This window comes from Mastomys coucha, unplaced genomic scaffold (genome assembly GCF_008632895.1).
Source record: "Mastomys coucha isolate ucsf_1 unplaced genomic scaffold, UCSF_Mcou_1 pScaffold11, whole genome shotgun sequence".
Lineage (NCBI taxonomy): Eukaryota > Metazoa > Chordata > Mammalia > Rodentia > Muridae > Mastomys > Mastomys coucha.
Window position 1 is genome coordinate 12,707,351 of NW_022196893.1, and position 12,466 is coordinate 12,719,816.

Below are 12,466 nucleotides of genomic sequence, written 5' to 3' on the forward strand. Positions count from 1 at the left end.
CCCCTTCCCCCTCCCTCTCTCCCCTCTCCCTTTCCCCCTTCCCCCTCCCTCTCTCCCCTCTCTCTCATAGTCCTCCCACAGACCACAGTGAGCCTGTGGGAGGTACACGTAAATAGATACATTACTCTTTAAGTGCCTAAAGAGATTGTGTCTGGCAGAATAGTACTAAGATTAGTGAGGATGGTGATCAGCTGGTGGCAGGGGAATAGAACCGGCCACTCTAATTTACAGGGCAGAAATGTCAGTGCAGGCTGGAGAAGTGTCCCACGGCAGCGGCAGGGGAGATGGGTGCCCAGGGAATAAGAAGACACTTCAAATACACTGTGGCAGATAGAACAAGAATAGCACAAAGCCAGAGCCTGAGCTTTTTATTTTTCACTCTCCAAGATAAAGTATGTCTCTGTAGTCCAGGCTGCCCTCAAACTCCTGATTTTCTTACTTCCTCCCAAGTGCACCATTGAGCCTTTTTGAACCCTGCATTTTAACATCACCTCCAATGGCAGCTACGTCGTGATCCTGGGCAAGTTTTTTTGTTTCCCTCTCATCTGAGACAGAGACTCACTATGACTCGAAGGCAGGCCTGGAACTCACTTGTGGACAGATCGTTCTGGCCTTAAATTCAAGGCAATCCTTCTACTTCACCATCCCGAGTGCTGGGATTACACATACGAGCCACTACACCCCGGGTGGACAAGGATCTTAACCTCTCCTCACCTAAACTTTTGGGCACATGGACACCACTGAGATCTGAGTGCACTGAAGGGTTAAATGTGTTGGTGCCACGCTGGTCAGGGCCTGGCATTGTTGCTTGGTTATGGTGGCTTTCAGCAGCGAGAGTGAGGTGTGTCCAGAGGACCTCAAGGCTGTTATGTTCTTCCCTCCCCTCTCTGCTTCTCCGGGTAAGGAGGGCTTTCCAGGAGAAGAGCTTGAAAATTCAAGCTCCTCACAAAAATAGCCTTCACACGGAGCTCCTGGATGCAAGCAGGCGATTTCTTTGTTACTCAGCGGCTGGTGGGTGGGCGGGTGTGTCTCCGCTGCTCACTTCCTGAATGAACAGCTGTGGTCTCTCTGTGTGCGTGGGGTAATCACCACACTGTTTCAAACCGAGGCCTCCCTCCTTCATTCACTGTGCTCTGCTGCCTGACAGCCCAGGCTTGTGTTTACCAGTGGCAGGGTCAGAAAGGCAACTAGATGAGAAGACCTTAGCCCCAGCCTTAGCCTGGTCCACAAAGGACCAAATCCGCACAAGGACTCCACACAATCAGTCTTTGAGCCCTGCCTCCCACTTGCCATCTCAACTCCCGACACTGACTTCCCCCACCCTTCCTGCTCTATCAGCCCTGACCTGTTCCTCTGATGGATCGATCTCTCTGCCCACCTGAGCACAGGGCCTCTGCCCACAACAAGCCTCGTGCATCCCCGGAGCTCAGAGAAATCCTCGCTGGCCACTCCCTAGCCACTCAGTTCAAGGCCACTGGAAAGACAGACTAAGCACCAAGATTGGATCCCAGGTTGGGTCATTGGCTCTGTTGGGCCAGAATGGACTAAGGATTCTGGGACTGAGAGGGAAAAGGTGGGTCATTCCACCATGTGACACCAAGCTCTCCCCGCAGATGGGAAAGTAGATGGCAGGCAACAAAATTCTCAAGAATCCATCACTGCCTTGCCTTCGCCTGCGAAGACAGGTTGGTGCAAAAGATTCTGTGAGTTTAAGGCCAGCCTGGGCTACTTAGTGAGTTCAAAGCTAGCTTAGGTCTCTGTTCTGCCAGTCTATTACTTCTGAGTTGTAAGACAATGAAGCCCCCGAGAAAATTGGAGGAAGAGATGGAGGAATAGAGAATTTGGGGGTAGAGAAGAGAAAACGTTGGGGAAGGAACAGTAACAGTAGCACAGGCTTGTGAACCTAGTGTCCAGGATATAGGCCCTGGGCAGTTCACGGCCCTCTATTGAAAGTTCAACCCTAGCCTGGGCTACTTGAGATCCTGTCTCAAAAACAAATAAGGGAGGCAGAGACTGGTTAGCACACGCCTGTGACCCCAGCTCTTAGGAGGCTGGAGCAGGATGGTCACAAGCTTGAGGCTCATCTGTGCTACACAGACAGACCTTGTCTCAAAGGAACCTGAAATTCACTTGTTTTTAAGGAAGAAAAAGACTAAGAGGGAAATGGGAACCCGAAAGGGAGAAAAAGACTCAAGGTGCTCAGAACGGGACTAGAATAAAGGCAGCACTTTGGGTCTCTGTGCACACAGGCAGGGGTTCAGTCTCTCCTGTACTGTCAGAAGCCATGACTGAGCATACATGATCTAAGAAGTGCTAGGCAGGGCCACATGTGACAGTGCACACCCCTAATCCCAGGAATTGGGAGGCAGAAGCAGACGCATCTCTGTGAGTTCAAGGCCAGCCAGGTCTACAGAATGAGTTCCAGGACAACCAAGGCTCTCTCCTGTCTAAAAAATAAAATAACCCAGGTGGTGGTGGCATACACCTTTAATCCCAGCACTTGGGAGGCAGAGGCAGGCGGATTTCTGAGTTCGAGGCAAGCCTAGTATACAGAGTGAGTTCCAGGACAGCCAGGGCTACACAGAAAAACCCTGTCTTGAAAAACCAAAAAAAAGAAAAAAAAAAAAAAAAAAAAAAAAAAAAAAAAAAAAAAAAAAAAAAAAAAAAGAAAGAAAGAAAAAACCAAAACAACAACAACAATTAAAAAATAAAATAAAATAAAACACAAAACCCACAACAACATTTCTGGGCTTGCGGACATGTGTGGTGTCGCATCCCAACACTCTATAAGCAGGTCACCAACACAGGCAAATTCTTCTCCACGCTGGCCTCCCTTTGTTCTCTAGAACCACGAGGTCTACAAAAATGAGCAAATCTGTCACGTGCATAACAAAGGTCAAAGCACCAGGGGAGGGGTGCATACCTTCATTCCTGCCACTCAGGAGGCAGAGGCAGGTGGATCTCTGAGTTTGAGGTTGTCCTGGTCTACAGATTGCTTTTCAGGACAGCCAAGGCTACACAGAGAAACTCTGTATCGAAAACAATAAATAAATAAATAAATAATAACTAAACGGCAAAGCATACTGCATGGCCCGGTGGAGCCCTAAAGGCATCTGAACTTTTCTCGTTAGGTTTTTTTCTTACTTGTTACCATTCCTCTCTGTATTTTTACCTTTATTCCAGTGTACATCTTTCTGAGTTTTTTTTTAGATTTATTTTATTTATTTATTTTATGTGTATGAGTACACTGTAGCTGTACAGATGCCCATGAGCCATCATATGTGTGGCTGCTGGGAATTGAACTCAGGACCTCTGCCAGCCCAGTTTGCTCCAGCGTAATTCACTGTAGCTGTCTTCAGAAGCACCAGAAGAGGGCGTCAGATCTCATTACAGGTGGTTGTGAGCCACCATGTGGTTGCTGGGATCCGAACTCAGGACCTTTGGAAGAGCAGTCAGTGCTCTTACCCGCTGAGCCATCTCGCCAGCCCTCTGAGTTTTTTTTTAAATGATTTTTGTTTATGTGTATGGTGTATGTGTGTCTAGGTGAGAACATGCCACATGTGTGCAGGTGAGTTGGAACCCTCTGAAGCTGGAGTGACAGGCAGTTGTAACTTGCTATACATGGGAGCTGTGACCCATGCAGGCTCCACGGGCAAACATTTGTAACTACTGAGCACTGGTGTGTTTGTTTAGTTTTGTTTTAAGGATACAAGGGTCTTCTCAGAGAGTCTAGGCTGGCCTCAAATTCACAGCAATCCTGGGACTCCTCAGTGCTGCGGTCACAGGTATGCTCTGTCATGTCTAAATTTCTTTCTAATTGTTTAAATTTGTTATCTTTATTTCATGTTTCATTGGTGTATTGTCTGAATTTATGTCTGTTTGAGGGTGTTAGATCCCCTGAAACTGGAGTTACAGACAGTTGGGAGCTGCCATGTGGTTGCTGGGAATTGAACCTGGGTCCTTTGGAAGAGGAGGAGCCAGTGCTCTTAGCCAATGAGTCATCTCTTCAGCTCCTGTCATGTCTGTTTTGTTTTTTGTTTCTTTGTTTTTAAGACAGGGCCTCTCTAGGTAGCCCAGGCTAGACTCAAACTTGAAATCTATCTATCAGCTTCATCCTCTTGAGGGCTGGGAACTATTCTTCTGTGGTGGCACAAAGGGAACCTCCTCGTGACTCAGTAGTACTAAAGTGACACCTGGGGAAGATGTCTCTCTAAGCTGAGGTTGGGGAGGAGGCAGAGAAGCCCCTTCCAGAGGCCTCCTGAAGCCTGACCCTGAGCTCCTAGACAATTGAGCCTTAGCTGTCCTCCTGGGGAGGACTGGAGTCCTAAGGGGCCTGAGGCCTTAAGAGTCAAATCCAGTACTTTCTGAAGAGACCTAAACTGCTTGAACTGAACCTGCTGAGTCTGGCCTCACTTCTAAAAGCCTCCCAGACACACAGACACACTCCTACCCCCAGTGTATGTGCATGTGTGCATATATTTCTGTGTGTGCGGGAGTGTGTATGTATGTGTGTTTGTAAGAAAGAAACACACGCTGGCAATGGTGGTGCACACCTTTAATCCCAGCACTTGTGACGCAGAGGCAGGCTGAGTTCTGAGTTCAAAGCCAGCCTGATCTACAGAGTGAGTTCCAGGACAGCCGAGGCTACACAGAGAAACCCTGTTTCAACCCCCCCCCCCAAAAAAAAAGAAAGAAAGAAACACACACACAACAGAGAGACTCATTCTTTTAGAACTCTCTTCCCCTGGATTTGGTAGCTCCTCCCAAAGACCTAGTGTGTGCCAAAGAGATTTGAGCACATTCTTTACATGGAAATCTCAGATGCTCTGAGGGGACAGAGCTGAGCACAGCTGCTGGGCACTGTCTGAGACTCCAGAGGGAATGGAATGTCTGGGAGTCTCTAGGAACCTGGCTTGGTCCCAGAGGGTCTCCTCTGTTCTCTGGCCTCCCTTCTCCAGAATGCATCCTCCCACCCTGCAGGCCCGGTTGAGCATAAACACTCCCTAGCACCCCTGTTTGTTCCCCAATCACTAGGAATGCACACTGTCTCTAGCTCTCCCTGCCCTGATTCCCCAGCCCCTACCCTGACCTGGTAGAGCAAATTATACCTTGGCCCAGCAATAAAAGCCACTTTCCAAAACAAGAAGCAGTAAAGCTCTAAGTGACGCAGCTTAGCCACTCACGCAGCACTTGCCTGGCTCAGGAGGTGGTGTCTGGGCCAGAGAAGAGATAGCTTAGGGTCCCTTTAAGCTAGGAGTACAAATTCCCATCCCAGTCCCCTCCCTCCAGCACATCCTGACGTCAGCAGGAGGGCGTGTGTGAGTGAGTGAGTGAGGGGCCGAGGTGCCTCCTGCACACCACACACACACACACACACACACACACACACACACACACACGCCACGGAGAGTGCATCATCCAAACGTGACCCTTGCCAGCCAGCTCCACGGTCCACAGAGATCAGGTGCTGCTCACTACAGGAGACAGGGGCTGGACCCAGCTGCCACGGCGGCGAGGTAAGGGACCTGAAGGGAAACCTGTGATGGAAACTGTGGCAGAGGCAGGGGCCGAAGGCTGATGGTACCTAGAAAGGATGTGTGGAGTGAGGCTGGAAAGGCCGTGGAGCTGCATCAGCCGGCGGAGCTCTGCTTAGAGGATGCTGGGGAGGCAGAGAAGCCCTCCGCCCTTCCCTTCTCTCTCCTTGACCCTCCAGAAGAGCTGAGGCGGAGTGGCTCCCGCGCGCGTCTGAATGTGTGTAAATGTCTGTGTCTGGGTAGCGCGTCTGGGCTGAGAAGCAGGTAACAGCAGCTTCCTGCCAAGCCGCAGCCTCCCGTCTGGGAACTAGGTGAGGGAAAGCCGTGACTCCTCCGAGACCCTAAAAGGCCAGTCCGGAGAACCTCTGGGTCTTGCCTCTGGAATCTGCATTGAGGCTGGGGCAGAGGGGAGGAACCGCCTGGGGCAGGCCGGGGGACCCAGAACAGCTGCCTTCCCCTCACTCTATTTTTCCCTAGTGTGGCAGAGATAATTGTGTCAACTGGCTGGAGGGATGTCTCCATGTTATTTTTGCCTTTATGCCACCCCACTGAGTCTTTGCTTTCCCCCGCCCCCATGCTGGGCTAGCTCTGACCTCCTCCTTTGCTTGGGTGCAGCCTGCTGTAGGACAGGGGGGTGATAGATCAGGTGCTGGACACCCCTTGCTGTGGGATGCAAGGACTCAGGTTGGCCTTGGCTGGCATCGAGCCTCTGAGTGGTCTGACCCTGGCACAAGGAGACTGAGTGGAGATAAGGGGCCATGCTGGCACCCACAAGGAGACAGCAGGTTCCTGCCAGGCTGCCAGGCTGCCAGGCTGCAGGCGCTTCCCAGGGAGGAGGGGGCAGGACTGAGAACAATAATAAATCCAGAGTGTGAACTGCTGCATCCGCTGGGGCTGGGGGAGGGGAGGAGGAAGTGTGCCTGCTGGGAGGTGGGCACCCTCTCTGACAGCCTGGCACTGGCTTGCTTAGATACCATCCAGTCAGGGCCTTTCCCCGAGAAGGATGGGAGGGAGTGTGTGGAGGGTGGGAGTGTGTGCCTGTTGAGGGGAGAGCTCTTTCCCAAATTCCACTCCATCCCAGAGGTCTCGAGATGTGAATGCCCAGGTTCTGAGTGTCTCCTCCCATCCTTACCCCACACTGCATTTTCCTAAAACATCTATTCCTCATCCTTGTCTCTCTGGCCCCACCTTAACACAACTAGAAGCTAGCTTAAATCAGGGTCCCAGGAGAACACACCAAGTTGTCCCAGGCCTGAAGACAGATGGCTGGACAAGGTTTGGAGATGCTGATTGGCTAGGGAGGGGGCTCCCTAGTGGCCCTCAAGGATCCACAGGGATGGATAAATGGGGGAGTAGAGATATTTGCCAGCTCATCCAAGGCAGAGTGCTCCCCTTGCCCGAACCCCTATTTTCCCCCTTGTGCAGATGGTACCCAGCAGAAGGTGATCTTGGCCTAACTGAGCCAATCACAACAATCACAATCACTAGTCACAACCCTGGTATCCAGGACCCAGAGCACAGGCAGCTTCAGCAAGGGGAGGGTGTAAAATCCAGGGTGGGGCCAGCACACAGCCCCTGCCCCAGAAATGATAGTCACCAGGCAGGAGGTGACTGAACACTCTGGGAAGCCCAGGGATTTTGAGGCCACACTGAACATTGCCACTCGGTCACTGTGTGTGACTTTGGCCAGTATGATCCTCCCTCCAGAGGACCCAGAATGGGAAGGGGACTTGTTTAAGTTCACAAGGTCAGGCAGAGGTGGAGCTTGTCTGTGAACTGGGTCCTGGTGCTGTCCTGGCTTTCCCTTCCCCCACTAATGCCAGAAAAGCCTAGAGGCCTTAAGAACTGGAGCCTCAGGGCTGCCTGGGTTTGTGTGCAGGAGGAGAGTAAAGAGCCATTTAAATAATTAATCTTTAGTATTGGCTGAGACAGCCCCTCACGCACGGACACACACACACACACACACACACACACACACACATAGTGGAGGGAAAGGAATCAGCTTTAATTAGGTCACCTCCAGCTGTAGGGGCAGCTGAGGTCTATTCTAAGGAGTGTCTGGGAACCTGGGGAGGAAGGAAGTAGACAGGTGCCACTGCTGGATGGTGGTCCTAAGGTTGTTGTCACCTCCCCAGGACCCAACATGGACAAGCCTGAGACATTCAGCTCTTCCACACCACCTTCCTTGTGTGGTCCCTGTCTTTCTATTTTTAAACTGTACCCATCCCTCCCTAGTGGCACCTCCATAATGGGGACTTGGAGCTGGAACACTTTTATTGGGGGTGTTGTTTTTAAGCTTCACAGAGCTGGTGAGTAATTCACCCAAGGTCATGGTCTGAGTCAGCACCACACCAGAAATAGAACCCCGAATCCTGGCTCCCCAGTTCTTCTCCGGCTCTGTACATCGTTCTCCAGGGGAGGCCGGTAGTGGGGGGTTCTGTACAGAGAACTGAGGGTTTTCTCTTCTTGCCTTGGCTACGGGCACAGACCTCTTCCAGACCTCTCCAGGGCTTAAGAGGGCTGCCAGGCCAGGCGGGTGACCTCAGCAAGTATTTTCACCCCACCTGGGCCTCAGTTTACTCTGCTGAAGAATGGGTATGTTGGTGATAATTACTGTTTAGAGTTCTTACAAGGCACAAATGGGACAAGAGACTAACAGGTGGTGTCACAGTCAGGGTTTTTTTGGGGGGAAGTGGGGGTGGGGAGTTGAGACAGGGTTTCTCTGTGTAGCCCTGGGTGTCCTGGAATTCACTCTGCAGACCAGGCTGGCCTCGAACTCAGAAATCCGCCTGCCTCTGCCTCCCAAGTGCTCGGATTAAAGGTGTGGGTCACCACTGCTTGGCTATAGTCAGGGTTTCTATTCCTGCACAAACGTCATGACCAAGTAGCAAGTTGGGAAGGAAAGGGTTTATTCAGCTTACACTTCCACATTGCTGTTCATCACAAAGGAAGTCAGGACTGGAATTCAAGCAGGTCGGGAAGCAGGAGCTGATGCAGAGGCCATGGAGGGATGTTTCTTACTCAAGCAAGCCAGGGGAAGCAAGCCAGTAAGGAGCATCCCCCCATGACCTCTGCGTCAGCTCCTGATTCCTGACCTGCTTTTGTTTAAAAGAGTTCTCATTGTCAAGAGAACTACTTGTAGCCCCCTCCCCCTCTTTTCTTGTCTTTTGTTTTGTTTTTGTTTCTTTTTGGTTTTGGATAGGGTTTCTCTGTGTAGCCCTGGCTGTCCACAAACTCACTCTGTAGACCAAGCTGGCCTTGAACTCACAGAGATCCACCTGCCTCTACCTCTTGAGTGCTGGGATTAAGGCATATACCACCACTACCCAGGTATGCCCCGTTTTTTAGAAGGGAGGATCTGAGGATTGGAATCAAATCCCAGCTGGCTCTGGTCACCTATTACCGGGACTAACTCACTGTTCTGTGAGTGCCATGGTCCCATGACACTGGATCACACCTTGGGTTATCTCCAAACAGTCCTGGTGTTTTAGCTTGGTCCAGCCTCACCACTGTCTGCTAGTTTAGCTTTCATGCCGTGAAGGGTAAGCCAGAGCCACTGTGCATGGCCAGGGTCATGCCTATGGCTCATGTTCGGGGTCTCACATTGCCTGCACGGCTTGTCAGAGGGCCTGCACGTTATCTTCAGTACCACATGAACGGGAGCGGTGGTGATCCTCACCTAGAATCCAGCATTTAGGCTATAATTGAGACCTGCTTCAGTCTCCTGCACCCCCCTGCCCTGTCCCCAGTAAATAAACAAATGTAAAACAAAAGCAAGAAACCTGGAGGGCTTTTTTGCATAGTGCTGGCACCAAACTAGGAAAGCCTTGGTCCCGTCTGCTCTTCCCTGCATCAGTATTCTGGAAACAGTGTCTGAGCTGGAGCCTTGCTCTGTCTTTTCTAGTTCTCATCTCCATGGGCTCTCTGTTTCAGAACCTTTCCAGCTCTGGTCCGTCTGTGGTTCTAGAGGGAGTCAAAACTTATCCAAGAAATAAGAGCAACCAGGGACATCGTTATTGTGGGTCTAGCCTGCAGTCCCAGTCCTCAGAGGTGGAGAACAGAAGCTCACCCTGACCACATGACTACATGTTCAGGAGCTGGAGCCATAGCTCATCCAATAAAAGCACCCGCTGTTCTTGCAGAAGACTAGAGTCTGGCTCTGAGCACAAAAACATCACCTGTTTTTCTAGCTCCAGGGGAATCTGATGCCCTCTTCCGACCACCTTGGGTACTACACACATGTGTGCATATTAACATGTTCACACTAAATGAATAGATAAGTAAGTAAAACTTAAATACTGTATTTTTAGTTAGTTAGTTTTGGATTTTCAAGACTGGGCTTCTTTGTGTAGCCCTGCAGATTCTGGAACTGGGTCTGTAGACCAGGCTAGTCTCAAACGTAAAGGCGTGCGCCACACTGCCCAGCTCAAAAACATTAAAATCTTAAGAAAACAAATTCAGGGCTGGAGAGATGGCTTAGAGGTTAAGAGCACTGACTGCTCTTCTAGGGGTCCTGAGTTCAAATCCCAGCAACCATATTGTGGCTTACTGTAATGAAATCTGACACCCTCTTCTGGTGTGTCTGAAGACAACTACAGTGTACTTATATATAATAAATAAATCTTTAAAAAAAAAGAAAGAAAACAAATTCAGGGGGCTGGAGAGATGACTCAGTGGTTAAGAGCACTGACTGCTCTTCCAAAGGTCCTAAGTTCAAATCCCAGCAACCACATGGTGGCTCACAACCACCAGTAATGAGATCTGATGCCCTCTTCTGAGGTGTCTAAAGACAACTACAGTGTACTTACATATAATAAATAATAAAATGAACCTTTAAAAAAAAAAGAAAACAAATTCAAACCTAGTTTAAGCTTGGACTACATTTGGAATATATAAAACGTTGTCTCAAAAGAAAGGGGAAAGGAACTGGACAGGTGGCTTAAGAGTGGTTACTGCTCTTCCAGGGGACCCAAGTCCCTTTTCCAGCACCCATGTTGTATGGCTCAGAACTGCCTGTGCCTGCAGCTCTGTAGGCATCTGCACTCATACATGACACATGCACAACACATATATACATGTAGTTAAGGATAATAAAATAAATCTTTTTTCTTCCGAGACAGGGTTTCTCTGTGTAGTCCTGGCTGTCCTGGAACTCACTCTGTAGACCAGGCTGGCCTCGAACTCAGAAATCCGCCTGCCTCTGCCTCCCAAGTGCTGAGATTAAAGGCGTGTGCCACCACCGCCCGGCCAATAAAGTAAATCTTAAATACATTTAAAAACATGTAATAGCAGCCAGTTACTGTGGAGCAGACCTATTACGTGGGAGGCTGAGGCAGAGGGATTACAAATTCTAGTCCAGTTAGGGTTTCATGGGAAGTTCAAGGGCAACTTGTATAGTGAGTCTCTGACCCTCCCCCAATTCCATATCAAAAGCTACAAGGGGACTGGGGAGATAACTCAGTGAGTATAGGAGCAAGTGCTCTGCAAGAGTGGGGCCTGAGCTTGATCCCCCACACCCAGCTAACAGCCAGGCCCAACAGATCCTCTGTAACCCAGCACTGGAGAGTGGAGGCAGGGGAATCCCTGAAGTTCCCCGTCAGCCAGGAACTCTAGGCTGAGAGAGTAAGACTCGGTTTTTGAAGAATAAAGTAGAAAACATTAGAGGAAGACATTCAGCATGAGCCTTTGGCCTCCACACTTGTGCCTGCGCACATTCTCATCCTCTCATCCTCTCATCCTCTCTTCCCCCCCCCCCCATGCAAGAAAATAAAACAAGCCAGGCAGTGGTATCTCACACCTTTAATCCCAGCACTTGGGAGGCAGAGGCAGGCGGATTTCTGAGTTCGAAGGACAGCCTGGTCTACAGAGTGAGTTCCAGGACAGCCAGGGCTATACAGAGAAACCCTGTCTCAGAAAAAACAAACAAACAGAAAACAAAGAAACAAACAAACAAAACAAAACAAAACTGTCTGTGTCAATGCCAGCACAGGATCTGATAGAAGCCTCCCGACCTACCACTTCGAAGCCTCAGACTCAGTCTGTCCTGGTTAGATTCTGCCTAAGACACTGTGCCCTTGATTGATTTAACCAGAGCCTTATTCTCCCTCTGTCTCTGTCTCTGTCTCTGTCTCTCTCTCTCTCTCATTTCTGTAAGTACAGTGGGGCAATAACACTAACCCTTAAGGGATGCTGTAGAAATTGAGCCCAGAAAAAAGAACTGTGGTCAGGAAGGTAGCCAGGAGTAGAGGAGCAGCCCCTAAAGGAGGAGAATAGAGGGGACTGGTCCAGTCGGGAACCAGCCCTGTGTATAAGGCGCTGACTCCCGGGCTGCAGCACCTGCCTGGTTTTGCCATGTTCTCCCACTTCCACCCTCAGTGAACCCTTGAAGAAGGAGGGCCTCTTGTTTTCATTCAGCACCCTGGCTGGGGAGTTGAGGCCAGGCCTCCTGGAGACTTCCAGGGAAGGCCTGCGCCTTCTGTAGCTCCATATGTCCACCCCTGCCCCTGAGTCACTTCTAGAGCTCACCCAGGTGGCAGTGTGACCCCACAACTCTCCCCTCCCCTCCTTCCCCCCCAGCCACTATCACCTGGCTGGTGGAGCAGCCCCTGTGTCTCCTTGGTAACCACTGGGGCCCCTCCCCTCTCACCCCCTGGCTGACACTGCATAGCCCACCACCAGGCCCTGGTTCCCAGGGGAGGAAGAAGCAAGGGCACAGGGACTGGAACCTGCGCTTCCCAGGCTGGGTCACCCTGGGGACTCTGGTGCCTGCTTTATCTTTGGCAACAGTTTTATTGAGATGCAAGTCACACATGCAGTTCATTTGTTTGGGATCCGTGGTGGAGCTCCATGGTAGCTGGCTACCATGCCTAGCACCAGGAAAACAAACCTGTCACTCTTCCTCCAGCACCTCCCTCCGTGTGTGTGTGTGTGTG

The 12,466-nt window shown here is 50.5% G+C and overlaps 1 protein-coding gene across 1 annotated transcript in view; it reads left to right on the top strand.

The window, feature by feature from the left end:
- The first annotated feature begins 5,267 nt into the window (after nt 1–5,267).
- Csdc2 (cold shock domain containing C2) overlaps nt 5,268–12,466 on the top strand; it is a 14,826-nt gene continuing 7,627 nt past the window's right edge. Inside the window, exon 1 of the mRNA XM_031350336.1 lies at nt 5,268–5,516. The gene's annotated coding sequence lies outside the window, so the exon portion shown is untranslated. The remainder of the gene's footprint in view (nt 5,517–12,466) is intronic.